Source organism: Carlito syrichta, unplaced genomic scaffold, assembly GCF_000164805.1.
Source record: "Carlito syrichta isolate Samal-C Ts95f unplaced genomic scaffold, Tarsius_syrichta-2.0.1 Scaffold301636, whole genome shotgun sequence".
Classification (NCBI taxonomy): domain Eukaryota; kingdom Metazoa; phylum Chordata; class Mammalia; order Primates; family Tarsiidae; genus Carlito; species Carlito syrichta.
Genome location: NW_007245732.1, coordinates 753925 through 770886, shown reverse-complemented (window position 1 = coordinate 770886; position 16962 = coordinate 753925). Strand labels below are relative to the sequence as shown.

At 40.4% G+C, this 16962-nt stretch overlaps 1 protein-coding gene across 3 annotated transcripts in view; it reads right to left on the bottom strand.

Moving 5' to 3' along the window:
- PTN (pleiotrophin) overlaps positions 1–16962 on the bottom strand; it is a 119838-nt gene that overhangs the window by 97631 nt on the left and 5245 nt on the right. For 2 of the 3 annotated variants that reach the window (XM_008055029.1, XM_021710903.1), the window contains exon 1: positions 13457–13667. The exons of the other annotated variant lie outside the window; for it this stretch is intronic. The gene's annotated coding sequence lies outside the window, so the exon portion shown is untranslated. Of the gene's footprint in view, positions 1–13456; positions 13668–16962 lie in introns of those variants that run through there. 3 annotated transcript variants of the gene reach the window in all.

Genomic DNA, 16962 nt, shown 5'->3' with positions numbered 1-16962 from the left:
TGGAGGAGGTTGATTGGAGATGGGAAGAAAGGAGCCTAAACACTTTATGAATTGAAACAGAATGTTTAACATCACACATTACAGTTGGCAAATGGTCATCAAGGCAGAAAACCAACCCGAGGCCAGAGGCATGTGCACAGCTAAGGGCCTGGGCTAAAGAGACCCTGTTGTGCTCCCATCCCTGAACAGTGCCTTTCAGTCTCCTCCCTTCATGACCTCCCACCAAGGGTGGGGAGGACATGGATGGAAACATCAGGTTAGAGAAGGGGCCACTTTATGGAAGAGATGGCTCCAGGAATCAGATTGTCCAACTTGGGGCCCTGCACCCAAGATTGCTCAGCCTTGTATCAGGCAGCAACTAGAACAGCAGATGTTGGTTTGTCTTCAAATGCTCCCTCCAAGAAGAGCAAGGAGAGGGCAAGATTTGCTTCACAGAGCTGTATTGACTTCAGAGGACTTTTATGGCCCAGGAGTGTAGAAAGCAAACAAGGCAAATCCACCCCAGGGAAATATCCTAAGGAACTCCACACAGCCAGATGGGCCCAAAGGACCCAATGGTATGCTCAGTAGTTCCTCCATGGTGGGGGGAGCTTTGATTCTCTCTGATAGAATTTTCTGTGAGGTCTGAGGTCCCGGGGCTTCTATCTATAGATTCTTGGATGTTTACCCTAAGGCCTCTGTTCAAGTTCACTTCTATTTTTTTTGTCTTCTTGGTTCTGCTGCCTTTGAAGTTAATGGCTCTCATTTAACCTCTTGAAAGAGAACATCATTGTATGACACATTAGAAACCCACAGAGTTAACCTGCCTTTAGGAAATGTGGATCTGTTTAGAGATAAATTGGTTGAAGTACACATTTACCCACTTATTCCTGCTGAATTGCTTTTGATCTATTTCTCCAAACCAAATTCATTTATGATAGCCTTGAAGTACATCTTCAAATCCCCAGATATCATATATCAGAAAGCAAACTTTACTCCCTTAACCATCAGACTAAAACTGCTATTTAAAAAGGCTAAGAATTACTTTAGTCCAAAGTCGGTGGGAATCCCAAAACTGGCATGGTCACTAAAAGCCTTTGACTTTCACTCCTCCTCTGTGATCAGGAATGTGGTGGTCAAACCCAAATTTGATCTGACTCACTTTCAACTAGAGCCAATTGTTCACTGGTCACTCCAAATAATAACAGAGCAAATAAATAAGTCCCTGAAGGGTGCCAAGCCCTGGAGTGACATGCATCCAAGAGACTTGCTGGTTCTGCAGTGCACCCACCCGCAGTGCCTCAGGCCCACTCCCTTGAGCCCCAGAGCAGCTGAGTTTCCCAGGCTCCTGGGACCAGTTGGGGGTTAGATAGAAGCTGGGTGGGACCAGGCAGCTGTGTTTTCCCTGGGGAGACTTTTTACCCTGGATATATGGAAAAGCCTTCAGGGATAAGAATGAAAGACAATGCATACTCAGCTTGACCTTTAATTGGCACACACTGTTTCTCAGGATTATTTGTTCCTATCTAAACAGCAAATGCTTTGCTGGAACAAAGACTTTTATTTGTTTGTTTGCTTTGTAGGAGGTTTGTTTGTTTGCATTTTTCTAGTTCCAGCTCTTTTAATAGAGTCCATAACATTAATTTACTTAGCATGTTTTATGATTCTAATTTACCCATATCAAGCTAAATAAATTGAATTTCCATCTTAATAGGTTCATTTGGTGAAAACAAATGCAAATGTTAACACATGTATAGTTGTTAAATATTGCATGTATCAAATATAATGCTGATAAAAAGCATGACACCAAATTATGTGTACAACTTTTAAAAAGTTACATCAGGAAAAACTGCAAAGGTGTATCAGAGAGCTAATAGTACTGCCTACTTTGAGGATTATGAGTGAGTTTTATTGTCAAATTTGAATATTTTGTACTATGAACACATATTTTTCTAGAATGGGGAAAAATTGATTTTGGGGGGGGTATATTTGTGTTTTGTTTTGCTTTTTGAGTTGGAGTCTCACATTGTTGCCCAGGCTGGAGGGCAGTGGAACACTCATGGCCACCACAGCCTGGATCTGCTGGGCTCAGGTGATCCTTCCGCCTTAGCCTTCCAAGCAGCTGAAACTACAGGTATGCACCACCACATCCGACTAATTTTTTTGATTTACTGTAGAGATAAGGTCTCACCAAGTTGCCCAGGCTGGTCTCCAACCTCTGGGCTCAAGCAATCCTTTTGCCCAAGGCTTCCAAAGTGCTGTGATTATAGGCATGAGTCATCGTGCCCAGTAACAATCGTAACAATGAAAAAAACTTTCATTATTTCTTACATAGTTAAAATTAATCAATCTTTTTACATGTTTGACAGGCATTGAGCTATATTTGAGATTCTGTATATTTTCAGAGACATTATTCAGTAATGAAATATATATTGTAAATAAGAAAAGAGGATGGGAAAAAAGACTTTGTTTTGTTGTTTCAAAATTTAAGCATATTAGCCTGTCAAAAATAATCTAATAAACTACCTGCTTCTTTCCTAAATGCATCCAGTCTTCCTCATTGAAACACTTTGGAACATATCTAAAGAAATGCATTGCATACAAAAGGCAGTATTTTTTTGTAATAAATAATTTTTGAAGAATTAATTGCAACTTGAAATCAGATTCTTTCAAGCTGCAAGGTATTCTTTTATCCAAAGATCTGGTATTCTGATGTGCACAAATGAAGGCAACTGTATGTTAAAGTCTCAGAGATGATTCTGCGATTGTGAGTGATAATCCCATGACTAGGTCTCAGAAATGCCATAGTCTCAGCAAATAAGGAAGGCCATTATGACAACATTGTCCTTAGGGTTTGTATGGTTTCTGCTATAGTTTAGATGTTTACACCTCCAAATCTCACGCTGAAGTTTGATCCCCAATGTTGGATGGAGGTAGAGCCTAGCAAGAGGTGTTTGGGTCATGGGATGGATTCCTCATGGATAGTTTAATGTCCTTTCTGGGATGAGTTCTCACTCTATTTGTTCCCATGAAAGCTGATTGTTTAAAAAAACTAGTACCTCCCCCAGTCCTTGCTTCCTATCTTTCCATGTGATAAGACTCCCCTTCACCTTCTCCCATAAGTAGGAACAGCCTGAGGCCATCACCAGATTTCCAACCTTGAATCTTCCAGCCAGCAGAATTATGAGCCAAATAAACATTTTCTCTTTATAAATTACCAGCCTCGGGTACTTCTCTTCAGTAACACAAAACAGATTAAGACATCTGACATTTGTTTTAGCCTGAGTGAAGATTTTCTCTGTTACCTAAGATTGTTACCAAGATATGTTCCTTGTTGACTGAATCTGAGCTCTGAGGCAAAAGCCCTGGTTCTTCCTCTCAGCAACCCAGTGTCTTTGAGGAAGTTACATGAATGGATAAACCCGCTCTACTTCCATTTTAGCATGCAAGGGGACAGTCAAGTGCAATAATAGAGGTTAAATCCCTCAAGAAGGGGCTGCTCTAACACTAAGAAAACATGCTGCAGCTTATCCTTTCATTCATATTAAGAATAAAATTTTCCAAACACTTTTCATCAGTTTTTCAGGTAAATTGAGAAGGCAACATTTGGGTCCCTTATATCTTCTACAGGAAAAGACCCAGCAGAGGCACTGGTGAGGAGACCCAGGAACAGTACCCAACCGGGAGCCTTCAGTCAAGTCAACAGAAAATCAGGTGGTGTCTCCAACTTTCTTTCATGAATGATCAAACATTGCAAATATTATTTGGACATGAAGATGGAAGTGTGAGCATCTTCTGCACGTAGCAAGAAGTGCTACTGCCAATGACCCTCATCATTTGTAGTAAGCGATAGACATCATGACTGGAGAGTTCTGATCTCTCTCCTGTTCTCTCCAGTTGGTTGAACTAAATTACTGTGGCTTGACGCTCAAAGTGAGGTCTCTAAGCCAGCAGCACTGCTCTCACCTGGGAGCTTGGTAGAAATGCAGACTCTGAGAGTCCACTGGAGAACTATTGAATTCTGGCAAGATCTCCAGGTGATGGATGTGCACAGTGGAGTTTGAGAGGCACAGTTCTCATGTAAACAAAGTGCTGCTAGCCAACTGTTAAAGCCTAAATTTAGTGAGAATAACTGATTTTAAAATTCGGCATGTATCCTTCAAAAGGAACCATTACAACATTTTTAGTAAAAGGAGTCACGACTGCTTTGGCTTAGCCTCATTTAGGATTGTCTTCACACTTGTTTTTTTCAACTATGACTCAGGTTTATTTTTCTTCATTCCTGTCACATGTCTTTCCTCCTCCTGTCTCTGACTTTCCTTTTCCTTGCTCTGTCAGGTCACACTTACCCTAGATACCTTAAGCAATCTCTAGACATACTGACAAAATGACAATGACAGCAGCAGAATTGAAGAGCAAGAAAAATAGAACTTGTCCCACTGACTTTATTAAAAGCAGTTCGTGTCCATTATACCAGTTTATAGTTTGCAAATGTTGCATCATGACCATTCACTTCACCACCGACCTGGGAGGTAGGCAAAGCAGGGAACAGCATTATCATCCAACCAAGCTCAAAGCCCTAAGGTTCCAGGAGGTTCAGGGACACACTCAGCAGCCTGTGCCACACAACAGGCACACCATGGTGAAATGTTGGCTCCTGTAGAATCCAAACTCCTTCCTCTGGACCAAAGACTCCCTTAGCAAGTCAGAGAGGACGTGGCCACAAGCATCACTAACATCAGCAATCAGGCAGCTGCACCTTGTATTAGGAGACCCCTGTGCACAAAATGTTCTCCTGGACCTCATGGAAAGGGGCAAGTTCAGTCTGAATCGGAGACTTTACATGCCAACCCGCAGGCCTGGAGCAAGATCACATGTGCTATAACAGAAGTGGGAAATTTCAATCTGCATTTAGAGAGAAGGGAGAGAACAGTCTGAGCATGTGAGGCAGAGAGGTTTTTCAACAAGCCAAGTGTTTTACCTCTTTTCTGCTTGTGTGTTTATTAGAGAAGACAACTAGGCATGAAAAATAAGAGCATCCAAAGAAATCAAAGCCGACATGAACAAGTGGAAAAATATCCCATGCTCATGGATCGGAAGAATCAACATTGTGAAGATGTCCATCTTACCTAAGGCAATCTACAAATTCAATGCAATACCCATTAAATTACCAACAACATTCTTTTCAGACCTAGAAAAAACAACACAGGAATTCATATGGAAACACAAACATCCAAGAATAGCCAGAACAATCCTCAGCAAAAAAAACAAAGCAGGTGGTATCACAATACCAGATTTCAAACTTTACTATAAAGCTACAATCATCAAAACAGCTTGGTATTGGTACAGGAACAGGCATATAGATCAATGGAACAGAATTGAGATTCCAGAAGCAAAACCTCAATTTCTCAACCAACTCATCTTCGACAAAGCCCCCACCACCTACCAATGGGGAGAGGAGAACCTATTCAGTAAATGGTGCTGGGAAAATTGGCTGACCACATGCAGAAGATTGAAACAGGACCCCTATCTATCCCCATGCACAAAGGTTAACTCCAAATGGATCAGAGACCTAAATGTAAAACCTCAAACCATAAGAACCTTAGAAAAGGAAGGAAATACTCTCATGGAAATCGGAACTGGCATCCAATTTCTGTACAAAACCCGAAACCCACAGGACTTAAGAGAGAAGATAGACAAATGGGACCTTATTAAACTGACAAGCTTCTGCAAAGCCAAAGAAACCATCAAGAGAGCAGGGAGACAGCCTACAGACTGGGAAAAAGTATTTGCCAACTCTAGGTCTGACAAAGGCTTAACATCCTGGATCTACAAGGAACTGAAGCGTACTGAAAAGAAGAAAACAAACAACCCCATTATAAAATGGGCAAAAGACATGAACAGACACTTCACAAAAGAAGACATTCGAGCAGCCAACAAACACATGAAGAAATGCTCAACCTCACTAATCATCAGGGAGATGCAAATCAAAACCACACTGAGATACCACCTAACTCCAGTCAGAATGGCAATTATCAACAACTCAAAAAATAACAGCTGCTGGAGAGGGTGTGGTGAAAAGGGAACACTTCTACACTGTTGGTGGGAGTGTAAACTAGTGCAACCTCTGTGGAAAGCAGTGTGGCGATTCCTAAAAGCTCTAAAAATTGACCTTCCATATGACCCTGCAATCCCCCTACTGGGAATATACCCTGAAGAACACAAATCACTCTATAAAAAAGATACCTGCACACGTATGTTTATCGCAGCATTGTTCACAATAGCAAGAACCTGGAAACAACCATGCTGCCCATCAAAAGAGGACTGGATTAAAAAAATGTGGTACATATACACGATGGAATACTACGCAGCCATAAAAAAGAACAAAATCATGAATTTCGCTGCAACCTGGATGGAACTAGAGTCTATAATACTGAGTGACCTCTCACAAAAACAAAAATCCGAATATCACATGTTCTCACTCATATAATGGACCTTGAACATCCAATGCAATACTATGAGAAAATGACGGATGGTACTGGGAAACTATGGGGGGGAGGGGGATGGGATTAACAGTAGCAAATATCTGTCGGGGGATGGGAAAACACTTCTTATCTACAGGGTGCCTGAATGAACCGTCATTGTACACCTACCCTTAACTGTACCCCACAAAACCATAATAAAAACTACTGATTAATGAAAAAAAAAAAAAGAAAAATAAGAGCATCGTGGAAGGGAAAGGAACAGGGAACTTGCTTTAGGTGCTACCTCACCTTAATCATCATTTCCATCATCCTCCTTGAACACTGCCAGTAGTCAGACTTTGTGTTCAGTACTTCACCCTTATTTTCTCAATTATTGCTCATGTGTCAATCCTAGAAGGTAAGTATGCGCCCCATGTTAGAGATAAGGAAGCTGAAGTAAAGAAGACCACAATATTTGCTCTTGGTCACACAGCTAGTAAGAAGTATAGTGGTTTATACTTCAATCTCTTTGAACTTAGAGCTCAAATACTATACCATCAGGGCTAATGTCTCTACCTATCCAGATGCCCTGCCATATTTCTGGGTTCCTTGATTCTACCTCTTACGGCAGAATCTCTGGAGTTGGGCCCCAGGCACCTAGACATGGCTCTAGTCAATCAAATAAACACTGAAGATAGGGAACAACTGTTTCTGTTTATTTGACCTCTTACTGCACATATATTAATTTTTAGGTTTCATGTAGGAGGGGACTGAGCTATAAAATGAATTAATTTTTTGAAGAAAGAAATAGTATTACATTATAGAGGAGAAAATTCTAATGGGGGATTTCAAGACTTTTGTTTCCCACATGCATGGCCCTGAATGAGGCCATCTCAGTTTTTCTAAGCCCAAGTCTCTATCTTAGTTTTTAAAAAATCCTGCTCAGACTACCTGAGTAGAGTTGTTATAAAAACATGATGGGAAAACAAATGCAAAAAATTCTGAAAAGCAAAGGCCTTATATCTACATTGGAGTTCTAATGAAAATAAAGCTTCAAGTGATCAGTCTTGTCACTTTGAAACATGGTTTGTTAAAGAAGAGGTAGGACTCTCGAAATGTCTCCATTCTGAGGGTAACCTTGAGTTAGAAATCATGAAAAAGTTTAAAATGATCAAGGTGGAGTATCATTAGGAAGACACACCAGAGGACTGACAGTCCTATATGACATTTGGAATGAAGAGAGCTAAAGGGACATCTGGATGTTTGGTGTTAAGAATGGATGTGCTTGGGCTTAAGCAGGAAATTGGCACCAGGTGCTGTTTAACAAGACAAGAGGACTAGGCACAGAAGACCGAAGGTCACGGTATTGGATCATGATGGGCAAACAGAATGAAGAAATGATACTCAGGATCATCAGCTTTTTTCACTCATTAGCCAGACATTTAGGTGGTAATTTTGATGATCTTATGCTAATATTCTCAGGTTTATGAGACATATAGAAGAGAGCCCCTGTCTGCACAGGGAGCACAGGCAAGCGGATTAGACCTGGTGTCCATGCCGAGATCTTAGGAGAAAGGAGGCACTGATGGCACTGAAAGGGGTGACCGGGAGGTTTTGAAGAAAGAAAAGGGAAGAAGGACCAGCTCCACTTAGAGGGAGGATTTGCCTTGGAAAACCTTCCTCAGTGCCTTCCAGTTCTGACTCATTTACAATTTTCACCAAAATTCTGCAGCTGGAATAGAAGGATTTGCCTTCTTTCCCTCCATGCATGTGTTTTATTGAAGAAAAGTCATCTTATGTCTAGTATGAATTTTTCTGAAAAGGACATCTAGGAGAGATGACGTGTCTTTAAAATTAAATTTATTTTAAATAAACTCAGACTGAATTCTTAGGTCATCATTTCCAATATTTATTTCTGCTCCCTTATGTGGCAAATGAGAAATGAAAACATGAAGGAGTTGAGAGTTCAATTCCTCATTGAGAGTTAATGACATTAAAGCAACAGAAAGACATAATGCTCTTGAAATAAATATTGAGGACTATTTAGTCTTTCATGAGCTCCACATTCCTTTTTCTCATAAAGAATGTGATCTCCTTATCACTGAAACTTCTAAGGACAAAAATCTTAAAGATCTTGCCCTAGCCTGTGTTGTATTCATTAGTGTTCTAATGCTCCTACATACACACTGAATAGACCAGACATTGCTCAAATATATATTTATTTGTCTTTGTTTTCCCCATCACACTACCTACCACATAGTAGGACAGTCACTATCTGTACATGTCTGCTAGGGATAAAATAAAATAACAAGAAGTCCTTTGTTTCAATGCTCTCCCATAAATAAGACTATGCCCAAATAATTTCTTTCAGTATCCACAGAAAAAAAAAACAATTAAAATGTGAGTCTAGAGTTCAGTAGAGAGAATGGAGATCTGAGCTGGAGTTAAAAATCAAAGAAGAGTTGTTACAATCCAAAGCATTTGGAGAGAGGCAGAAAGATACAGAGAGAGAAAGAGAGAGAGAGAGAGAATGGAAATATTTGGAAATCAATGTCCACATTTGGAAGTTAAGGGAAAAATGCAAAAAAACCTTTTTTTTAAGGATTGGACAAAAACATTGGGAAAAAATTAAGATAACATGTCAAGAACGTTACAATGAAAGACCATCATGAGAGGACAGAGTCGGCTAGCTATGCTGTGGTGTGCTGTGGTAAGGAAAAGGCAGAAATGCAAAAAAGCCGTGGTTCAATGAAATAACCTAGGACTTTTAAATCATTTTTTCTGGAGATAGGTGAGAGTATAATGGATTTTAATTGAGATGCCTTTTAAATACATTTCTAATAAAGAATTGAACAAGTTAGCACCACTTCCCATTGGGCTGGACAAAATACTTGAAATTGTACAACTGTGATTCCCTGGAGAAAAGATACAGGGCACAATGTTGTATTTCTTAAATATGCTACATGGTTCAGCACAATAGTAAGCATCCAGCATATCTATAATAAATATTGTTAAATTAGCTGGCCACAAAAGCAATAAAAATTCTACTGGTGGGAAGGAGGTGGGAAAGTGTGACAGAGATGAATAACCCCAGCTGTGCCCCTCCATTGAAGTTGGGAAACTGAGAGAAAAATAGGGCCACATTTATTGCAGCGATGGAAGTGTTTGCTGACCTTAGCTGGGATCTGAATCAAAAGAGGAAAATATGGCTGAATCAGTGGAGAAGTCATTGGTGCTGAAAACAGGTTTGAGCAAATCAGGTTTAAAAAAAAGTCAAAATGCCATCTAGCAAGGTCTAGCCTTTCAAAAACACCAAGATGTGGGCAGACATTCCTGTTATGTATGTACATAAAGAAACACACTCCACTGTACATGGAGGGCATTGGGTTGGACACCCTGGAACCTGGTGGATGGGAAAAAATGGCAACTGGATTAACAAAAGGAAGAAATGGGAGGAAGGAGGGGGAAATAGGTAAGTATAAAGTCAGAGAAAGGGAAACAAAAGGTTAGAGTCACAGCATGCTATTTGTGTTTTAAAATGTTGTTTTGGTTTTTGCTAAGAGCAATTCTTAGAATTAAGAACCCAATTATCAGCTACTAGAACTCACTAATTTCAAGATTAATATACAATAGTTGATTTTTTGTTATACCATGACTGAAGTTAAAAAATCTAAGAATTCTACTTATAGGAAACTCACTATGATAATTTTTGTTTTCTATTTGAGGTGTCACTTGATGTAAACCTACTGTGAAGAAATGGCTTGAAAAATAAAAACTCAGTAGAAGAAATTAAATTGTATGTCTAAAAATATCTCAAGCATGAATAATTCTCTGTATACTGTGCCTACTCTGAAGATATAAGGATTTGCATTTAATGTGATCTACATAATTAAATCCACAATATTACCATAATGATAATACCCTCTGAAAATGTTTCATCCTAGCCACCCTTTTAAGAAACAGTATTTTTAACTTCTTATTTACTAAATGCTAAAATAGGAGAAAATGGCTTGTTATATTTTACAATCTAGAAATATTGTAATGATATCCTGAAAACTATCCCACATACAAGACTGGCCTGAGGTGGATGGAAAAAATGGCCCAGTAGGTAGAAATCTGAATTGGTCATAAACATCAAGAATGGAGGGCAGCTTTCCAAGTGAGACTTTGGCCCGAATCGACTCCGGATGGAAAAAAGCAGGCCTATCATAAAAAGAAGGTTCATATCTGAATATTATTTTACACCCCTCCCCCCCGATCAATGATATGGCCTTATGCCAGGAGGAGACAAAACTCTTCGATTATTTGTATGAACAGCAGCCAGAGGAAAACACATTCTTCACCCTTTGGAGAAGCCAAGCTCAGCATCTCCAGCAAAGACACAAAGGCTACTGGAGAGCTCTCACCAATCTCATGCTCCAGAGAAATGTAAACCCCACCTGGTCTGCAGTGCACTCAGGCATAGGGTACATCTGCACTCAGATCACTCTGGGTAGCCTAAATTTGGACATCTCTTTCAGGAGAAAAGTCAAGGACAACTCCCCATGTTGAAAAGTACAAGTGTTTAGGGAATTTACATTCTAAATTCTGACTCCTGGCTCTCAATCTATTGTTCACTTATCACACCATTTTGAACAAGCCAGCTAAACTCAGAGTCCTGGAAAATTTTTGAGTAATAATAAAAACACCACGTCATAAGTAGGGATGTGGTCAAAATTCATGTAAGAATGTCATTTAAGTGAGAAAACAAGGGTGTCTTCAAAGAAAAATAAAACATTTAAACGTAAAATACTTTAATTCAAAGATTGATTTATGAAAAAAATATTAAACCATCTGGGAATGTTATATATCTAGTGTATTTTCAATGAATGAGCTTTGTAAAAATTCAAACTAGGCCATTGGCTTTATTGGAATTTTTTTAAAGTGCTCATTAAAAGAAATGCAGCTCTTTTTACATGTTACTATATGTGAAGACCAAATAAAACACAGGGAAATTGTCCATAGATTAGTGCATTTATTATTCCATATCTCATAGAAAAAGGTTAAGAAAGCAGAATTATGTATAATATATACAATATATGAGACTATATGTGGTAAAATATATTTTATAGTCTCATTCTCTATGATATCTCATTTAAACGCAGATAAGTACAAAAAGTCATGTATTAATAGTAGTTTCATTTCTTTCACAGCTCCAGCTTTGAGAACACAATGCATTTGTATCCACAAGCGATGAACTGGAACACAGCACTGATTGGGATTATGTATGGCTTCAAGTGGGTGTTCCTTATGGAGACATTTCACTAAATGAAGAAAAATGTCCTAAAGAGGGCCTGCAAGCAGTGGCATAGGAAAGACAATAGAGAACTCAAAACTTAAAAGTACAGTTACTTAACAGAATATAAAGCTTACTTAACAGACAGAACAATTAGAGAACCCAAAACATAAAAGTCTCTTAAAACACAAAAGAGTGTCATTAGAGTTTTTAAAAATAAAACAATTTTTTAAAATCTCATCTAATTTAAATGAAAAAGTATAAATATTGTCAATATGAAATAACTCTTGCCCCAAAGAATGGAAAAGATAATATCCACTCTCGTGTCCTTTGAATTGAAGTGGATTATCAATTTTTTAATGATATGGTCTTTAAAATGAATAATTTACTTTTAAAGAAATCTAACGAAGTCAGAAAATATACAAGTTTTTTTCTACATTGGAAATCTTCTCTTTTGTTTTAATCCCATTACCTTTTAATATCTCAGCACATTAGTTCATTCCCAGATGATTTAGGGGCTACATGGGCCCTAGTGCTTCGTCGGTCCCACATCAGCCTAGGCTCACGAAATTGTTTCATTATGATGTTAGTTCAAAAGCTCTTTCTGGTGTTCCTAAATCTCCACCCGGGTCCTTCCCTCCAACACACCACACACACACACACACACACACACACACACACACACACACCACATCTTTCTCCAGATGCTGAAGGAAGATGCCTGGTAACCCTTAAGATGAGAATTGCTATAAAAAAAACAAAAACAAAAAAAAACTAGAGCTATGATATTCTCTCACATTGTTCACTCTTTTCTAATGTCCTCCCACCCCACTCTCCAAACTTGCAAAGCAGCTATTAACAGAAAAGGGCGAGTTAACAATACAGTGTGCATGAACTCAGTGTGTGTGTGTGTGTGTGTGTGTGTGTGTGTGTGTGTGTGTGTGTGTGTGTATTATGTTATGGAGAAAGGTGTGTGTGCATGTGTGTGTGTGAGGAGGGAGGAATCTTTATGTTCTGTCTGTTAAGTAAGGAAGGAGCTGAAAATGTTCCTCTCAAAAACTATTTTCTTAACTTAGCAGAAACATCAACTCTAGCTCTAAGTAACAAAGACACCCTAGGTTTGCAGGGGTGAAAGGAAAAGCGTCTGTATACAAGGTAGTTCCTAAAATTTGGATTCAGACGGGAGATGGGATCCAAGATGTCTTTAAACTTTGGAGGTAACCATTCCTGGAAGCTTTCTAGGCTGTCAGGCAGGACAAGGAGGACAGTACTGAGGACGGAACTCCACATCTCACTTGGAGACCCAGCCAAGAGTTACCAGCTGAGAACAGAGGAAGGGTTGGAAAGAAGGCCTGCTTACCCAGGCTGCCTCTCTTTCTCCCTTCCCCTATACAACAAAGCACACCTATGACTGCTCCGCAAGGAGCAAAGATGCACTCCCAGGCTCAGCACGTTCAGCAGCTGCAGCTGCAACACCCCCAAGTGCCCGGCTTAACATCCAGAAGCGCCCCTCCTCCACTCACCTAAGCACACCCTCACCCACCTAACCGACTCCCCCCAGATACGCCTCCGTTTGCTTCTGGAGTAAATCAGGGTAGAAAGCAGTCCTGCCAGCAAAAGACACCGGGCGGTCTCTGTCCCTGACTCCCACCACCATCTGCTGCACCCAGAAAAGCGACCAGGGCGAAGGTCAACTCGATGGGGCCCCTTGGAGAAGCCGCACATGCCCCTGGCTTACTTTGAGTCGCACGTGTCCTCCCGGGAGAGCTCGGGCTGCCGGGGCTGCGGGGCGAGGTGGCCGCAGGGAGAGGGGACCGCGGCTGCGGCCGGGACCGGCGCTGCTCCTGCGGGCGCGGCTATCCCCGCGTCTGCACGGATGGCTCGCGGCCCGCTGTCGCCCTCGCCTCTTCGGATTCTCCTGGGCGCTGGGGCTCTCTTGGCGGGATTTTCGGACTGGAGGGCGGGGAAGCCGATCCTGCCTTTGACTCCGTTACGCGGAGCCAGGGAGGGGCGGAGGGAGGGGAGACCGGAGAGGCGGGCGAAGCGCGGGAGGCGCGGGCGGGGCGGGGACCGCGGAGCCGGAGGCCCTGGGGAGCCGAGGATCCCAGGGGATCCCCCCCGCCAGCAAGGACTCGGATTTAACCCAGGGCCAGGCGATGGAACGCCACTTCATTTTCGCAGAGAGACGGAACACAACCAAACTTCGCGTGTGACCTATGCTTCAGAGAGGCGCCACTATCTTAAAGGGACAAATGGAAGCGTTTTAGGTTAGAGTTTGGGCCCACACCATTCTATTAATGATATTCAGGATGAAAAAATCAGGCTTTTCAAAACCAGCCTCCTTTCCCCCCAGCTGAAGCTGTCAGTCCCATGTCAGCAAGGCGCAAAATACGGAGTCCTTTTTCTCAATTGTCATAAAGAGTGACAGAGGCCTGAAAGATCCCAGTTAAGCACCACTTTCCTTTAGGGAGCTCTTTCCTTTTTCTGCTTCCTTAGTGCCTTTGGTGACCCATGTAGTGGCATGTCTTTTACACCCAAGAATCTAGGAGGTGAATCCATGTAGCTCAAACTCTGAGATTTGTGGAACGTCGGGGCTGGGCTTCATAGCTTTCTAGAATTTCCATTTCAGTCAATTGAGGAAAGATGCTATGGTCATAAAACTAAGATTGTTTGAGTCACACATAGTCAAATATTTATACTATGAGGTAAAACTCTTGTGTAAAACGATTCATAAGTAAAACACAATTTTACCCAAACATTTTCAAAATGTAAATTTTGATATTTTCCGCCACTTATCGGTTTTTCCCATCTGTGGCTTGTGTTTTTTGTTTTGTTTTGTTTTGTTTTACTTACTTTTACTTTACAGCTTATCATTTTTATGGTGTTCACCCCAAGTTGGTTGTGAAATATACTTACATTTCTCACAGTTCTGAGGTTATAGTTCTTCGTGTCAACCTGACAAATATTAATAAGCACTTTATTTACTTATAACCATCCTTAAACCCCACAATTAGACACACTGACTGGTGGCAAGTTGCTTTCAGGGATTTGGGCTCTTATATTGGCTGCTTCCTGGAGAAATGTCCCATGGAGGTGTCAGCTGGGGTCAAAAAGGTGGCTCTACAAACTCAATCAAGCAATCAGTCACTTCTTGCACAAGGAGAGGCGCCAGCAGTTAATACACTTGCAGTGTCTCCCCTAACCCAGCACTTCACACACATACCACATGCTGCTCAAATGAAAGAAAGAAATAGCATGTTGTTTTCCTTCTGCCTGCACACAGCCTTCAGCTTGCCTGTTTTCTTTTTGTGATTCTCTTTTCCTATGAAGCAAAAAATGTTTGTTTTCATCTGAATTCACCTGTATAAACTGTGGAGGTTTTCCACAGTATAAAGTTTATTAGCATTTCTCCTAAGCCCTGTACAGAAAAAGATGTATCAGCATTTACTAACAGTCCATAAGGGGACGTTTCCAGGTCATCAAAAAACAAAAAGCAAAAAAAAGACAGTTATCCATTTTCTTTTTCTTCCTAAACTGTCTTAACATCTATAAATGTAGCATACGAGTTAGGTGAACAACACCGACTTGATAGTGGTACACATCTAGCGGACTGATAAAGTACACATGAGATTCTCATTATTTCCACCCAATTATATATGTTACATAAAAAATATTATTCAAATAGGTATATGTACAAATTACTTCCATCAGTGATTGTTGATTGGGAGGAATGTTGCCTTATAGAGGACATTTGACAATGTTTGGAGATATTTTGGGCTGTCACAACTTGGGGAAGGGCATTACCTGGCATCTAGTGAACAGAGACCAGGGATGCTGTGAAACATCCTACAGTAAACAGAGCAGCCCCTACAACAAAGAATTATTTGACCCAAAATGTTAACAGGGCCAAGATAAAAGAATCCTAATGCCATTTACCATTGAATCTGAAAAATGTAAAGAAAGATTAGAGATTGTATTTTTAATAAAAAGAAATCTATGAGATTGAGATTGGTCATAATTTAATTCAACCTAGCATTTATACCAAAGTTTAAGTAGAACATATTTTTAAATACACATGGAAATATCCAAACTCAAATCCAGACTTCATCCTAGAGATTAGTCAGAGGTCTATTGATTCAAGATTTCAAGTCATTTCATTCATTGGGTCAAATTTTTTAAACACTCATGTCTTTGAGCAATACAGCCATGACGAAAAATGAATGGCAGTCCCTATACTCACACAGCTTTTAGTGTTGTTTCTAATTAATCAATTGATTTTTTTAAAGATGTGATAATTGTCATGGAAAACATAAAACAATGAAGAAGGATAAAGTGTTGATTGGGAGAGAAAATTGCCCTTGGTGTGAAATTTGAGGAAATATTTAAAAGTGTTGAGGTTGCCGGCCAAGCAAATATTTGAGAGAGGAGCCTTCAGGCAAAGGGATCAACAAAGGACTCTAGTTGTATGGGACAGGTAAGGAGGCCACTGTGGTAAGAACTCAGTGAGGAGAAGCAGGCATTCTAGTAAGTAAAAGGCTAGATCACCCAAGGCCTTTGTTCACTGGAAGAAATGCCATTTTTACTCTGAGTGAGGTGGGAAGTATTCAGAGCAACTAAACCTGACCTCACATGTTCTTTCTGTTGTGCTGAACAGATCCTGTGAGGGTGAGAGAGAAAGCTGAAAACCCAAGATGAGGCTGTGGCACGAACTCACTTCTCAGGCATCCTCCCTTCATTCCTGTTTCTTATGCAGGATAATGATCTCCACACTTGCCCTTTAACATGTTTTCTGCCCCCAGAAGCTTCTGTCAGCAGTTAGTTGGGTCTACTAATAATGCTTGCCTTCTCTCCAGTGCTCAGCCTTTCTGGGAATAATTAATGAGTCCCTGTGTGAGTGTTAGTAGGCTAAAACATAACTAATGCAGGGTGATTTGAAATCATAGAAATTATAACATGTCCTAGGGGTGTTTTGAAAATGAGGCCGCTGATTTTGCAGTGGCAAATGCAAGAAGTGTGATCAGCATGAAGTTTAAAAACGTGAAGGAACCTGCTGAAAAATTTGTCAGCTTGTCTCTCGGAGTGCCTACTTGGCAGGATGTTTAGATTCCTGATTACCCCTCCAAGCTCTTCAGTATCCCTAGCATGAAAAAGGACAATTCATCAAGCTATCACAGTGTGATACAAGCCTCATTAATACATTTCTCTTCCTCTCTCTGAAATTTTTTTTTTTTTTTTTTTTTTTTG